This window comes from Papio anubis, chromosome 1 (assembly GCF_008728515.1).
Source record: "Papio anubis isolate 15944 chromosome 1, Panubis1.0, whole genome shotgun sequence".
Classification (NCBI taxonomy): domain Eukaryota; kingdom Metazoa; phylum Chordata; class Mammalia; order Primates; family Cercopithecidae; genus Papio; species Papio anubis.
In genome coordinates this window covers 164,553,804-164,569,730 of record NC_044976.1, presented here as the reverse complement: position 1 = coordinate 164,569,730, position 15,927 = coordinate 164,553,804, and the positions used below count along the sequence as shown (strand labels likewise).

At 38.9% G+C, this 15,927-nt stretch overlaps 1 pseudogene; it reads left to right on the top strand.

Moving 5' to 3' along the window:
- Positions 1–468: 468 nt before the first annotated feature.
- LOC101008566 lies at positions 469–4,229 on the top strand (annotated as a pseudogene).
- The last annotated feature ends 11,698 nt before the right edge of the window (positions 4,230–15,927 follow it).

Genomic DNA, 15,927 nt, shown 5'->3' with positions numbered 1-15,927 from the left:
TAAAAAATAAAGACATTTCTTGCTGATTAGTAGTAGCTGTGGGATATGCCTTCATATTTCTTGCAGCCCATTTTCAATTTCCTTTGTCATTAAGAGGACTTTAGTTAAAAAAAAAATCAAGAAGCTGTATGAAACTGCTTTGAATCACTATAAAATTGGGGTTGGGTGGTGGTGAAATGACTTTTTGTATTGAACCACCTAGCCCTGATCCTAACATGTGATCTGTGCCCAGAAGTACCATTTTCCTTGCCCTACTCCTCCTCTCTTCCATTTATGACAAGAATAGGTGATGCTTCAATTTTTAAGTTTAAAAAAATTCCTCTTCCAATATTGGGCAACTACAGACCTTTCCAACCAAAATCCTTACTCACAGGAATATATATATTCCTGTGAGTATATATATATATTTATAAAATATATATAATAGAAATATTATATATATAATATTTCTATATGAAATACATAGTGGAGGATATTCTTTTAGAAAATATTAAATATATACAGGTATAATTTTAGTTTTTACTTTTTAAAAAAAATATTCCTTTAGCCGATGAAGGGGCAAGCCCCAGGAATCAGGACGAGTCCTAATGCCATGACCCAGTCACACCACAGTGCTTACCCGTGTCCCGCTGGCCTGTTCCTTGTTGACCTGCACTGCTGCAGCTGCAGCCACACCATGACTGTGTTTGTCATGCTCCTGTCCTTGTTGGTGGCGGGTGTTTGGGGGAAGGAGTGTAGTTCCCAGTCTGTTATTTTCATAAATGGAAATTGGCCTATACCAGGAGAGTGAATCCCGGACGTGGTGCATTGTCCATGGGCTTCTCTGTGAAGGAAAACCTTTCTTGGCCAGGACTTTCTGTGGGTGACCTATTTCATCGTCCTTGGGCTACCGTCATGGTGATGGTGAAGGGAGTGGACAAACTGGCTCTACCACCAGGCAGTGTCATTTCATACCTTTTGGAGAATACAGTTCCTTTTGGTCTTGACAGTGTTGCAAATTCCATTTGCTCTTTATTTCCTGAGGAAATTCCTGTTTTGCAGTTGGTTCTTAGTGAGGAAAGAGTGTATTTGGTAGGGAAGGCAAACTCAGTGTTTGAAGACCTTTCAGTCACCTTAGGACAGCTCCATAATCACTTGTTTCAGGAATATTCCATTCTCAGTTCACTTCCCCTGAATTCTCTGAGTAGGAACAATGGAGTTGACCTGCTCTTTCTTTCTGAACTCCAAGTGCTACATGATATTTCAAGCTTGGTGTCTTATCATAAGCATCTAGCCAAGGGTCATTCTCCTGATTTATGTTCACTGGAACTGGCAGGTTTGGATGAAACTGGGAAGCATTATGGGGAAGACTCTGAACAATTCAGAGTTGCTTCTAAAATCCTCGTTGACATTCTTCAGAAGTTTGCAGGTGACATGTACAATCTTTATGGTGGGAATGCAGTGGTAGAGTTAGTCACTGTTAAGTCATTTGACACCTCCCTCGTGAGGAAGACAAGGACTATCTTTGAGGCAAAACAAATGAAGAACCCAGCAAGTCCCTGTAACCTTGCATATAATTTTGAATATTCAGTGATTTTCAACATTATGCTTTGAATAATGATTGCCTTGACCGTGGCTGTGGTTATCACCTCTTACAATATTTGGAACATGGATTCTGGATATGACAGCATCATTTAGAGGATTACAAACCAGAATATTCGAATAGATTGAATATTCATTGTGCCAGAATTAGAAAAGGAGTTTGGAAATTGGCTGTTTTTAAAAATATATCTTACATTGTGATTTAAAGTAGATAGTATACTTTAAATTTATTAAAAACTCACATTTTTTCTCTATTTGGTGTGCGCCTGTGGTTTTTTTATAGGGTGAATTATAGTATTGATGTGAATCAAACTGTATGGTGTAGATTCCATAATATACTGAAATATGATATAGCCATTTACTAACACGATTTAATTCCCTTTAATGAGTTTAGAAATAGGCATTGAAAGAAATTAAAACATTTAGAATAGCTTGTGCTATTTATTATGGAAAAAAATGCACTGAATTTATTAGAGAAACTTACGAATGTTTAACTTCTTTACACAGCATAGGTGAAAATCATGTTTGGGCTGTTGTATGCTATGAACAATTTGTAAATGTCTTCATTTGATGTAAGTATCTCTGAAACAAGAGAAAACGTTTTTAACATTGATTAGCCCTAAAATATGGATGTGATTATGCAATCACTTAGTTTTGAAACTCTTTCTGAATGACAGAGGATGGCTGCTTTTTAACCTTCTTCTTCAAGTTTGGTGACCCATACGGTCTAGTATGGATACTAAAAATATTACTTTTATCTAGGAAGAAACTAGCCTTGTGGAGTATAAATGCTTTTAATTATACACACAAAAATCATTGAAGCATGAATATAAAATATTTTTAGTTCAGTAACCTGTCCCCTTGTGTAAGTTACTATGGTTTGTGGTCCAACTTCATCCTATAGAATATTAAGTGGAAGTGGATGAGTTCTACTTTTTATGTTGGCGTGTACTCATGTCTATAAAGACTGACACATTAATAATAATTCTGAAAAAAAATTTCTTTAAAGCTGTTGTACTTAGCCAATGTTTAATGTCCTATTTACATAATGGAGTCTGAAACTCAGAGGAACTCCTTGGGTACCCAAAATTATAATGTATATCTAATAGAGTGATATATATATATATACACACATTAGTTCTATATATTCAGGTCGCAAAACACAATTACATTTAAAAGAATTTTAGACAGAAGCAACTTTGAATATATTAAAGCTGCAGTGCAGAAACACATTAAAGTTTTAAGGATAAACATTTTTTCCACTGGAGGGTGCAATTTGTCAGTATATGAGAATATTCACAGTTCCTTTAATGAATATACTTTATAAATAATATCAGAGAACTGATTATTTCTAAGACACTAACATAGAATGCTAAACAGATTTCATGAAACTTTAAATAAATGAAATTTCACCAATAGGAATCTGGGCTTTATTCCACAATACACTTATGTGGAATATACTTATAATTAGGATCAAGTAAGCTAAACATAATTTTATTCTTTTATTACCTTTTTTGGATAACATACATGACTTGGCTACTAATACTGCAAAAATGTATACTAATAATTCATGCTGAAGATACAGTTCTACTTATTAAGTTTTATAGTTGTTTTCTTTAGCAGTCTATGCATTTATTTAAAATTCTTTATGAAATACAGATTTATTTTATTAGACTTTATACTCAGTAATAATGAGTAGTCTAAGATTAAATGTAAATTAAATAAAATTAACATATACATTTAACTGAAACTTTTTTGTTATATACATCATATAGTATGAAGGCTATTAGACAATGTGTACTTTAAATATAATACTAATGAACCATGAATTATAATAAAATCTAGAATTTATTAAGCACTGGCTAGGTATTAGGCACAGTTCTATATTTATTAACTTTGCATTTGTAATTTACTTACTCATCACAACAACCTCAACAAATAGATATCATTTTCTCCATTTCACAGATGAATTCAATGTGCCAAGTGACTTGTCCAAGTCCATACAATTAATATCTGAACTCCACTGAGATGGCCTGGCTCCAGAGCCCAGACTTAATCACTCTTCAACAACTGTGTTAACCTTGTTGATGCCAACCACTGCTACTCAAATACCAACGTGTTGATTTTTATTTTAGACACTTGAAGTCAGGAACTTTCCATTACGAGTTAATGTTTCAAAGTTATCCATCAAATATGTGTTTATGTTTTCTATTTGGCCTAAATTAATAGAACTTCTTTAATTATGACTTAGATAAATGAAACTGTGGCAGAGCATCTTAATTGCTTACCCCAGCAGCTCTTTCCATCCCTCTCAGTAACAAAACACCAATATTTTGCTGGCACATTGCCACAGTATAAGACTACATTTTCCAACCTCCCTCTCAGATATGAATGACTACATAAATGAATGAATTAACGTTTGGCTCCTTGTTACTTAGGCAATGAAATGTTAAGTGTAAGTGTTGTGTGGAACTTCCAGGGAGTCTTCTCAAAAACTAAGGTCTGTGATCTTGCTGCACTTACTCTTAGTTACTGTTTTCCACTACCTGCAGTGTGGGCATGAAGAGCAGCTAGAGCTTAACAGCTATTTTGGATCTTGGGGCAGGATAACAGAATGACAGCCAGACAAGGAAGGAACTACTGTCTCCTTTAAGCCCATATTTTGAGTCTTTCTAGCATACACAACTGTATCTAATACAACTAACAAGTTTGATAGGTTTTAAGAGTTCATTTTGTCTATCTTTTGGGCCTCAGTCCACCCCAGATCACAGCCTTTCTTCCTTTCCTCTTTTCTTTTCTTTTCTTTTTGTCTTTCTATGGTAATCTCACTCCATCACCCAGACTGGAGTGCAGTGGTGCGATCACTGCTTACTGCAATTCTGCCTCCCAGGTTCAAGTGATTCTCGTGCCTCAGCCTCCCAAGGAGCTGGGACCAGAGGAGCGCACCATTATGCCCAAGTAATTTTTGTATCTTTTGTGGAGATGTGGAGATGGGGTTTTACCATGTTGCCCAGGCTGGTTTTGAACTCCTGAACTGAAACAATCCACCTGCCTCAGCCTCTCAAAGTGCAGGGATTACAGGCATGAGCCACTGTGCCCAATAGATATGATTCTACCATGAGGTCATCAAATATCCTTACAGGCTACATGAACTTTGAACATGTTATTAAACTACTAATATATTTTATGCTTTTTTTAAATCATAATTTTTTAAAGATAATTTCTACCTGAAGTCCAAAATTATTGACTTAAATTATTCTACAAGTAGTAGTAACTTGTGTAGTAGTGATTTGTGATTGACTTTTAAATTGTCAATTATTAAAATAGTTTAGTTTTTGCAGATTATATTTCCCCTTTTGTAACCAGGAAGGTACTTGTTTTAGACTGTGTGTTTGTGCCCTGTCCCCTGCCATCCATCTGTTGAAATCCTAACCCCCAATGGGATGATATTAGTAGGAGGTTGGGCCTCTGGGCAGTAATTAGGTTTAAATGAGGTCATGAGGGAGAGCCCTCATGATGCGATTAGCATCCATAGAAGAAGAGAGAGGTAATATTCTCTCTCTCCCTGTGTGTGCTCGCACCAAGGAAGGCCACGGGAGGTTGTTTTCAGGAAGAGGACTGTTTCCATGATGCTGTTAAAGATAAACCCGAGACCAGGAAGATAAAGAGGTTTAATTGGACTTACAGTTCAACGTGACTGGGGAGGCCTCAATCATGGTGGGAGGCAAAAGGCACTTCTTACATGGTGACGGTGAGAGAAAATGAGGAGACGCAAGAGCAGAAACCCCTGATAAAACCATTGGATCTCGTGAGACTTACTCACTACCATGAGAACAGTATGGGGGAAACTGCCCCCATGATTCAAATTATCTCCCACCAGGTTCCTCCCACAACATATGGGAATTATAGGAGTACAATTCAAGATGAGCTTTGGATGGGGACACAGAGCCAAACCATATCATTCCATCCTTGACCCCTGCGAATCTCTTGTCCTCATATTTCAAAACCAATCATGCCTTCCCAACAGTCCTCCAAAGTCTTATCTCATTTCAGCATTAAGCCAAAAGTCCACAGTTCAAAATGTCATCTGAGACAAGGCAAGTCTCTTCTGCCTATGAGCCTGTAAATCAAAAGCAAGCTAGTTACTTTCTAGATACAATGGGGGTACAGGTATTGGGTAAATACAGCCATTCCAAATGAGAGAAATTGGGCAACACAAAGGGGTTACAGGGCCCATGCAAGTTCGAAATCCAGCAGGGCAGTCAAATTCTAAACCTCCAAAATGATCTCCTTTGACTCCATGTCTTATATCCAGGTCATGCTGACGCAAGAGGTAGGTTCCCATAGTCTTGGGCAGCTCTGCCCCTGTGGTTTTGCAGGGTATAGCCCCACTCCTGGCTGCTTTCACAGGCTGGCATTGAGTGTCTGTGGCTTTTCCAGGTGCATGGTACAAGCTGTCGGTGGATCTACCATTCTGGCGTCTGGAGGACAGTGGCCCACTTCTCACAGCTCCACTAGGTGGTGCTCCAGTAGTGACTCTGTGTTGGGGCTCCAACCCCACATTTCCCTTCTGCACTGCCCTAGCAGGGGTTCTCCATGAGGGCCCCGCTCCTGCAGGAAACTTTTGCCTGGGCATCCAGGCGTTTCTTTACATCTTCTGAAATCTAGATGGAGGTTCCCAGACTTCAATTCTTGACTTCTGTGCACCCACAGGCTCAACACCGCGTGGAAGCTGCCAAGGTTTGGGGCTTACACCCTCTGAAACCATGGGCTGAGCTGTACCTTGGCTCCTTTTGGCAATGACTGGGACACAAGGCACCAAGTCCCTAGGCTGCATACAGCACGGGGACCTGGGGCTGGGCCCACAAAACCATTCTTTCCTCCTAGGCTTCTGGGTCTGTGATAGGAGGTCCTGCCATGAAGAGCTATCACATTCCCTGGAGACATTTTCCCCATTGTTTTGGGGATTAACATTTGGCTCCTTGTTACTTATGCAAATTTCTGCAGCCAGCTTGAATTTCTCCAAAAAAAAAAAAAAATGTTTTTTTCCACAATGAGATACCATCTCACACCAATTAGAATGGTGATCATTAAAAAGTCAGGAAACAACAGATGCTGGAGAGGATGTAGAGAAATAGGAACACTTTTATACTGTTGGTGGGATTGTAAACTAGTTCAACCATTGTGGAAGACAGTGTGGTGATTCCTCAAGGATCTAGAACTAGAAATACTATTTGACCCAGCCATCCCATTACTGGGTATATACCCAAAGGATTATAAATCATGCTGCTATAAAGACACATGCACACGTATGTTTATTGTAGCACTATTCACAATAGCAAAGACTTGGAACCAACCTAAATGCCCATCAGTGATAGACTGGATTAAGGAAATGTGCCACATATACACTATGGAATACTAGGCAGCCATAAAAAAGGATGAGTTCATGTCCTTTATAGGGACATGGATGAAGCTGGAAACCATCATTCTGAGCAAACTATTGCAAGGACAGAAAACCAAACGCTGCATGTTCTCACTCATAGGTGGGAGTTGAACAATGAGATCACTTGGACACAGGGCAGGGAACATAACACACTGGCGCCTGTCATGGGGTGCGGGGAGAGGGGAGGGATAGCATTAGGAGTTATACCTAATGCAAAAGATGAGTTAATGGGTGCAGCACACCAACATGGCACATGTATACGTATGTAACAAACCTACACGTTGTGCACATGTACTCTAGAACTTAAAGTATACTTTTAAAAAAATGGGTTTTTCTTTTCTGCTGTATCGCCAGGCTGCAAATTTTCTGAACTTTTATGCTCTTTTTCTCTTTTGAAATGAAATGCTTTAACAGCACCCAAGTCACCTTTTGAATGCTTTGCTGCTTAGAAATTTCTTCCACCAGATACCTTAAATCATCTCTCTCAAGTTCAAAGTTCCACAAATCTCTAGGGCAGGGGCAAAATGCCACCAGTCTCTTTGCTAAAACATAACAAGAGTCAGCTTTACTCCAGTTCCCCAACAAGTTCCTCATCTCCATCTGAGACCACCTCAGCCTGGACCTTATTGTCCAATATCGCTATCAGCATTTTGGGTAAAGCCATTCAACAAGTCTCTAGGAAGTTCCAAACTTTCCCACATTTTCCCGTCTTTTTCTGAGCCCTCCAAACTGTTGCAGCCTCTGCCTGATACCCAGTTCCAAAGTGGCTTCCATGTTTTTGGATATCTGTTCAGCAATGCCCACTCTTCTGGTACCAATGTACTGTATTAGTCCGTTTTCAGGCTGCTGATAAAGACATACCTCAGACTGGGAAGGAAAAGAGGTTTAATTGGATTTACAGCTCCACATGACTGGGGAGGTCTCAGAATCATGGCGGGAGGTGAAAGGCACTTTTTACATGGTGTCAGCGAGAGAAAATGAGGAGATGCAAAAGTGGAAACCCCTGATCAAACCATCAGATCTTGTGAGACTGACTTACTACCATGAGAACAGTATGAGGGAAATTGCCCCCTTGATTCAAATTGTCTCCCACTGCATTCTTCCCACAACATGTGGGAATTATGGGAGTACAATCCAAGACAAGATTTGGGTGGAGACACAGAGGTAAACTATATCAAGGACCCTCTCCAAGAACCTGACCATGCTGACACCCTGTTCTTGGACTTCCAGCCTCCAGAAATAAATGAGAAATAAATATGTGTTATATGTGCCACCAAGTCTATGATATTCTGTCATGGCAGCTCAAACTGACAGAGACAAGCATTATGGTGTACTCTTCTTGAGTTCAAATAAATTTGAAAGTATTTTATGAGATTAGTAACATGATGTGGTAGTAAAATTGAGTAAGTATGACAGCCATTTTCTGTAAAGGAACTTGGAAACTTCCTAGCTTCCTGGCATTTCCTCTTTGCTCAGACACAAGCCTAGAGTCTTCTGATTTGTCTTTTCCCTCCCCTAAATCTTAATTAATTATTTATTAATATAATTTCAACTTTTAGATTTGGGGGTACATTTGCAGATTTGTTCCGTGGGCATATTGCGTGACATTGAGGTTTGGGGTATGAGTGATCCCGTCACCCGGATAGTGAGCATAGTGCCCAATGGGTGGTTTTTCAGCCCTTGTTCCCCTCCTTTTCTCCCTTCTCTAGTAGTTCTCAGTGTCTATTGTTCCCCTCCCATGTCTATGTGCATTCAATGTTTAGCATTCACTTTTAAGTGAGAACATGGGGTATTTGGTTTTCTGTTTCTGCGTTAATTTGATTAGGATAACGTTCTGCCTGCTGACTTGTCTTTAAACTTGCCATCTGCTTCTCATTTTAAAGAAAAAGAATAATGAGGCTTGTTTTAAGGTCTTTTCCTCACGATTTAAGCAAGATTTGGGGGAAAAAAAAGACCTACAGCTTCACCCTAGATTAGAAGATGACCAAAAGTCTATGGGAGATATGGAAATCATACAGGTTTTAAGATTCTGTCATATGTAATAATAACAGTAGCAACATAATATGGTTTTAATAATGCTATCTTCTATAGTATTTATAATATGTTCGGCAATATGCTAATTGCATTATATGTATTAAGTCATTTTATCCTCACAACACTCTGAAATAAGTACTAATGTTTTACAGCTGAGAGAACTCAGTCACATTGATACTAACTTGCTTGAAGTCACTCAGCTGCAGTGGAAATATCAAGACTTCAACTCATGCTTTTTGACCTTACAATATTACTGTAACGTCTTAATCCATTCAGATAATTGTTAGAATTATTGCATTGAATTGGCTCAATGAAAAATACAATTAGATAAATATAAAAGGCTATACTAAATATTTTTTGGTCTGTACTATCAGATCCTCTTTCTTGGATCAACGTGTAAATTTATGTAAATCACTGTTAGAATATGTATTGTATTAATAATACAAGATTTTTAATTTTTTAACCACCTTAGATAAGTTCCACAAAAATTTATAGTAGTTACCTCAAATTCTTCATGTTTTTTCTATTTTATGGGATTTCACCATATGTAGGTCTTAACATAGATATGACAACTCAAGTTTAGATTCAGTCTTGGGAAATAATCACTATGTGGCAAATTGACTATCTGATAAGTTATTGATTATATCTAGTTCTCTTCACTTCTGGTTGCTCTTGCAGGTGAATAAAATTATCCACTTCCATGTCTACCAGCAGTATGTGAAAGGAAATAATAGGTGGAACTAGAAAGATCCTTGAAAATGAATCAATTACTCCTTATATTTTTTCAGAGAAAAAGAAGTCCCAGACTGATAAAATAGTCTTGACCAACATACTTTACCCAAACAAAGGGTAGAGGTAAATATAGAGCATGCACTCTAGTATCAGGAGTTCTAGGCTAAATCTTGGCTTTGCAATTGATTAATCAAAAATCTTAGACATGTTATTTAGTCTCTTGGAGGATCAAGTTTTTAACTGGCAAAATTAAGAGATATTAAAGATGATAATATCTCATGAAATTGTCATTGATGATCAAATGATCAAATATAAGGCACAGTGTTTTGCAAACTATTAAGTGTTATGCAAATGTTTAGCTGTAATTAATAGACTTTGCTTCCCAATTTGGAGAGAAATGCTATAAAATGTGTATACCATCAACAATTTGGAATTGGTTCTTGTAAGAAGACAAGAGCAGAATAAATTATAGCTTCTTTATTACATGTTTTATAAAGAGTTACAGGCATTATCTTAAATACTAAATAATTAGACTACAGTTCCTGCTTCATTTTAAAGTCATATGTTTATGATCTCATAAAATTATTTTTAGGGTTGTCCAGTGCAAGTAGAACAGGACTACCCCCTCATCATCTTATTTTTGATGTTTTTCATAAATTACATGTAATATTTGAAAGGAATGTCTACCATTTGCCCACTTCCAGACTCCTCTTATAAGGTATTCCACATGCCTGTTGCCAGGTGAGTAGACGTGAGACTGGATTCTGGTAGAGCTGGAATCAAAGAAGGATGTATGCTAAAGTCAGATAAAGTACAATAGGGGAACACTCCCCCATGATATAGCATTTGATACCCTGGTAAGGACCCTAGGAAACAGTGCAAACATGCTGATAGAATGAAATTTGTAGTATGAAGAAAGTGATGAGCCACAATAAGCAATGTAGAAAATTCCAGAAATGACATCCCAGAGGCTGAAATAAGGGATTAAAAGACTAGGCAAAATGGGCATGCTAACTGGATATACCATGTATATGGAAAGACCACCAGATACCTAGTTTCCATGGAAGGTCTAGAACCATCACTGTTTACAATCAGGAACATTTTGGTGAGAGGAATACCAATATCAGAGTCTTAGCAGTAGCTCTCTTCTGTAGACGAGGGTTGATGATAGGAGATGCTATTTGTAGTAGGCTGAATAGTGCCTACCCCACCACAACCAAGGATGTCTCCATCCTAATTCTCGGAACCTGTGGATGTGTAACCTTCATAATTTAAGGGACTTGGCAGATTTAATTAAATTAAGGATTCTGAGATGAGATTATCCTGGACTACATAGGTGGGCCCAATGTAATTATAGGGGGTCCTTATAAGAGAAAGGTAGGAGGGTGAGAGTTGGAGAATGCGATGTGACAATGGAAGTAGGGGTTGGAATGATGCAGCCATGAACTAAGGAATGCAGGCAGCCTGCAGAAGCCGGAAAATGCAAGTAAATGGATTATTCTCTTGAGGCTCCAAAGGGAATGCAGTTCAGATTACACTTTGATTTTAGCCTAGTGAGACTTATTTTGGATTTTGACACCCAAATCTGCAAGAGAATAGATTTTATATTGTTTTAGGATACTATGTGTGGTAATTTGTTACAGTAGTAATGGGAAACCAAAACACTTAAAGAACTGGGCTAACTGGTGGAAATGGCACTCTAAGACAACAGAGATAAAATGGTAATGCTTAACAGTAAGGAGTCAGGTCGATGCAGTTACAGTTAAGAAGAGCAAGGTTTGAGTGGTAGTCAGCAGATGTGAGACAAAGAGGGTTATAAGAGATGATGACCAGAACATGGTGTCCTTAGGGGCAAGATAGATGGGCAGCCAACACAGATACTACTCAGTCTACACAATGAAAAGAAATCAAGAATAGATGTACAGAAGGCTGAGGCCAGTTGCTTCAGTTAAAAAATCATGATTCCTCTTCTAAATTTTGGTTTTCAAACCCCAAATTCATTGACTGAAGGAGAGGCCAGGTCTGTAACAAAAAGGGCTCTTTGTTACCATATACACTTTCTAAGAGATCTAATACTATCACAGTAGGTCTTTCCTATATTCAGGTAACTACATTCTGGGGAAAGATAAATATACAAACATTTTAAGGACTGCTTAAACTCAGAATCTGAGTTGATACTGTTACTCAAGAGAACCAAAAATCTCATCACAGCCCCTCTATTAGAGTGAAGACATATGAGGGTCAAGTAATAGGATCCTGGCTCATATACTGCTCACAGAGTGCACTGGTTCCAAAGATATACTTCAGATTTATTTTCCTAGTCTTTGAAGGGATCGTTTAAATGGATATCCTTGATAGTTGACACAACTCCCACTTTGGTTCTTTGGCCTGGGAAGAAAGAGTAATCATAGCAAGGAAGTTTAAGTGGAAGTTGTTGAAACTGCATCCCCATGTGGCCAGATAGTAAAAAAAAAAAACAAAAACAAAAACAGTATTCCATGTCAAGAAGAATGGTAGAAATTAATGCAATTTTTAAAAGTTGCAGAATTGATGATACTGTATTTTCATTTGATCCACTGGTCTGATCTCTACAAAAGTGAGATAGTTCCTGGAGGAATGACAATAGATACTGCAAACTCTGTCAAGTAGTTGCCCTAATTGCAACTGCCATACCAAATAAGGTACCTTTTCTAGAGTCAATTAAAAAGAAATTAGGTACCTGTATCTGGGAAATGTATTTAAGTAGAATCTAAGTGGCACTAACCACAGTTCTCTACACTGCACCTGATCTCAAGGATGTAAATGATTGTCCTTATCTCTCTCCTCTACCGTGAACTCCAGAAGACCCTCACCCTCAGCTGTTCAAGGTGACTTACTGGGAGCATGACCCAGGCTCCCACCACGAGGAGTCTGAGCCCTTTGCTCACCAAGCCCTTCTTAGGGCACATCTTTTATACTTGCCCACTTACATCAAGATTGGTCAAGTATGTATCAAGAGCCACGTAGGTGAGGGCCAAACATGTTCCTCCCACCATACTACTAGAATATGCTTAACTGACAACCTATAGCTGTTGACTTATTCAAGGTCCACCTCAACTTTTGAGCCACGACCATGCTCTTCTCAGGGCAGGCCATGGCTGAGTATAATGGCAGTACATGGGCCTAATCATTTCTGCCTAAAGTAAAATCCCTCTAATGGGTTCTTCTAATAAGTTCTCTGCTCCAGAACTCCCCCACTGAGCTGGAGAGAAATTTGTCAGTGCTACATTGTGATTTGCTTAATCCCTTGCCAAATGCTGTCTCCTCCTTTTGTGTTTCGCAGATGTTACCTCCCCTCCCCTAATACCTTGTTTTTACTCCTTACTCCATCTCGGTGTCTGCTTCCTAAAGAACCTGAGTGACCAGCACAAGGAGGTAGGGTAGGGTAGAGGCATGTGGATGCACCTATGGGAATGAGCATATGGTATGAAGATATTTTTATTACTTGTTGTAGTGGTTTTAAAAATGTATTGATAATCTTCTCTGGTTCCTGGTTCCCTCATCTTGAGTTTAGACTGAACCTAGTGACTCAATTTTAATGAGCAGAATAAAGGGAAAGTGATGATGTGCAACTCTGGATACTAGTTTATAAAAGGCACTGTAGTTTCCTGACTCTTCTCTCTTGTATAGCTTTCTCTGGGGGAAGCAAACTAGCATGTCATGAGGACACTAAGGTATCACTGGAACAGCCCATGTGGTGGGGAACAGAAGCCTTCTTCCAACAGCCATCTGAGTGAGCTTGGAGATAGATCCTTCAGTCCCCAGACTGCAGCCTCAGGAAACAACCTGACTACAACCTCTTGGAATATTGTGAACTAGAAACAGCAGTTTTTAGTTGCCAAGAGTTGGAGGAATTTGTTAAACAGTAATAGTTAACAAATATAGACCCTCAGAAATTATCCACAGTTGAAGAGGCACTGAAAAAAGAGAGAAAATGACTTGCTCAGTTTTCATCAGTCAGCCTCTGTCATCAGCCACTTCAGTGATAGTATAATGGTTCCAAAGATAGAGAAGTCATGTGGGCAAGGACAGAAGCTATTCATGGTTCCAGTAACATAGGCTCCCATTCACCAAGGCTTATCTAGCTACTGCTGCTCCTAGAAGTCCAATCTGGCAAAAATAGAGCACAACACTGAAACATCCTTTGAGGAAAGCAGTCAATTAGGCCAGATAATTACATTAGATCCTTTCTTCTATAGTGCAGAAATGGGCACATGCTCTTAGAATTCAGTTATGTCAGTCACATCCTATCCCATACTACTGAGAAACTGCTAGCCTGACAGAATGATGGAAGCATTTGTTGAAAGTACAACTGAGATACAAGCTCACAGATGCTTCCTTACAAGAGTGGGGCATCATCTTTCAGGAGATAGGGTATATTTTAAATCTTTGAAATATATGGCACTATGTCCCCAGTAGGCAAATATATGAGAACCAAGGGGTAAAAGCAGGAATGGCCCTATTTTCCCTCCTGTCAGAGACTCAGTAGGGGAACTTATGTTTACTGTCCCTGCCATTTTGATGCATAGAGGTTATCATGTTTTGAAGACCTCCTTTCAAAGTGGGGATGCTTCCACTTACGTCCCATTAATTAAGCTACAACTGTCACCTGTGCACTTCGGGTTGCTCATACTAAGAGACAGCAGTCAGAGAGAGAAGTCAACATTCTGAAAGAGGTAACTGAGCCAGATCATCAAGCAAAGGTAGGACCACAGAAGCTTGAAATATGTTAGTGCATTGTAGCTTGTTGATGTACTGCTTTTGGAATCCTGTGATTACCATGTGATTAAGTCTGTGTTACCCTGCTAGATGATGACAGACACATGGTCCTGTTGTCCATGTGCCTCAGTGGATAGGCTGCCAAATATAAGTCATATGAGTGAGACTATCCTAGATTAACCAGCCATCAGCCAAACCACCCACTGAGTGTAGCAGAGGCTTGAGCAAGCCAACAGAGATCAGCTGAGGTGATTCAGACCACAGAATCATAAGTTAAATAAATGGTTGTTTTGTTAAGTACCTAAGTTTTAGAGTGGTTTGTTATGGACCAAGGGTGAGCTGATATAAGAAATAGCTTGCCAAGAGAAGAGTTTTAGAAACCAGAATACTGTGGCTATTTCTCTTAAAAACTATATGATCCAAGGATCATTTTGAGAAAATGGGTATTCGTGCTTCTGAATCAAATATTTTATCATCTACCATGATCCCATCCTGGTGACTTGACTGCAACCACAGGTGAATCTTGAAGATTTCTTTATTTTACGTTAGGTTTAACCTGAAGTAATGACCTAGTAGCCTGCTTATGTTATCCTTTCCCCTGGTTCTACTTGGACCCAGCTTGGAATTCTTAATCTTATGGTTGTATTCTTTTGGGTTCTAGTACAAACACGTTTTAGACAGAAAATAGACTGTGATTATTAGCCATACATATTGTGGGGTGAACTTGAGAAGTAGCCCTGTACCCACCATGTAGTTATGATCTATATGGCTTTTATTTCCTTTTTTTTTTTTTTTTTTTTTGAGATGGAGTCTTGCTCTGTCACCCAGGCTGGAGTGCAGTGGCACAATCTTGGCTCACTGCAACCTCCGCCTCCCAAGTTCAAGCGATTCTCCTGCCTCAGTCTCCTGAATACCTGGGACTACAGGCATGTGCCGCCATGCCCAGCTAATTTTTTGTATTTTTAGTACAGACAGGGTTTCACCGTGTTGGCCAGGCTGGTCTCAAACTCCTGACCAGCTCGTGATCCAACCGCCTCTACCTCCCAAAGAGCTGGATTTATAGGTGTAAGCCACTGCACCTGGCTGGCTTTTATTGCCTTATTGCACTGGCTAAAACTTTCAGTACCATGTTGAATAAGAGAGGTGAGGAGTGCACATTCTTGACATTTCCGTAATCTTAGGATGAAAATATTCTGTCTTTCCCTATTAAAAATAATGCTTGCTGTGGGGTTTGCTTGTAATGCTCTTTATCAAGTTAAAGAAGTTCCCCTCTATCCCTATTTTTCTAAGAATTTCTATCATATATGGGAGTTAACTTTTTTCAAAGGGTTTTTATGCGTCTAACAATATGATTTTTCTTCTGTAAGCCTGTTGATATG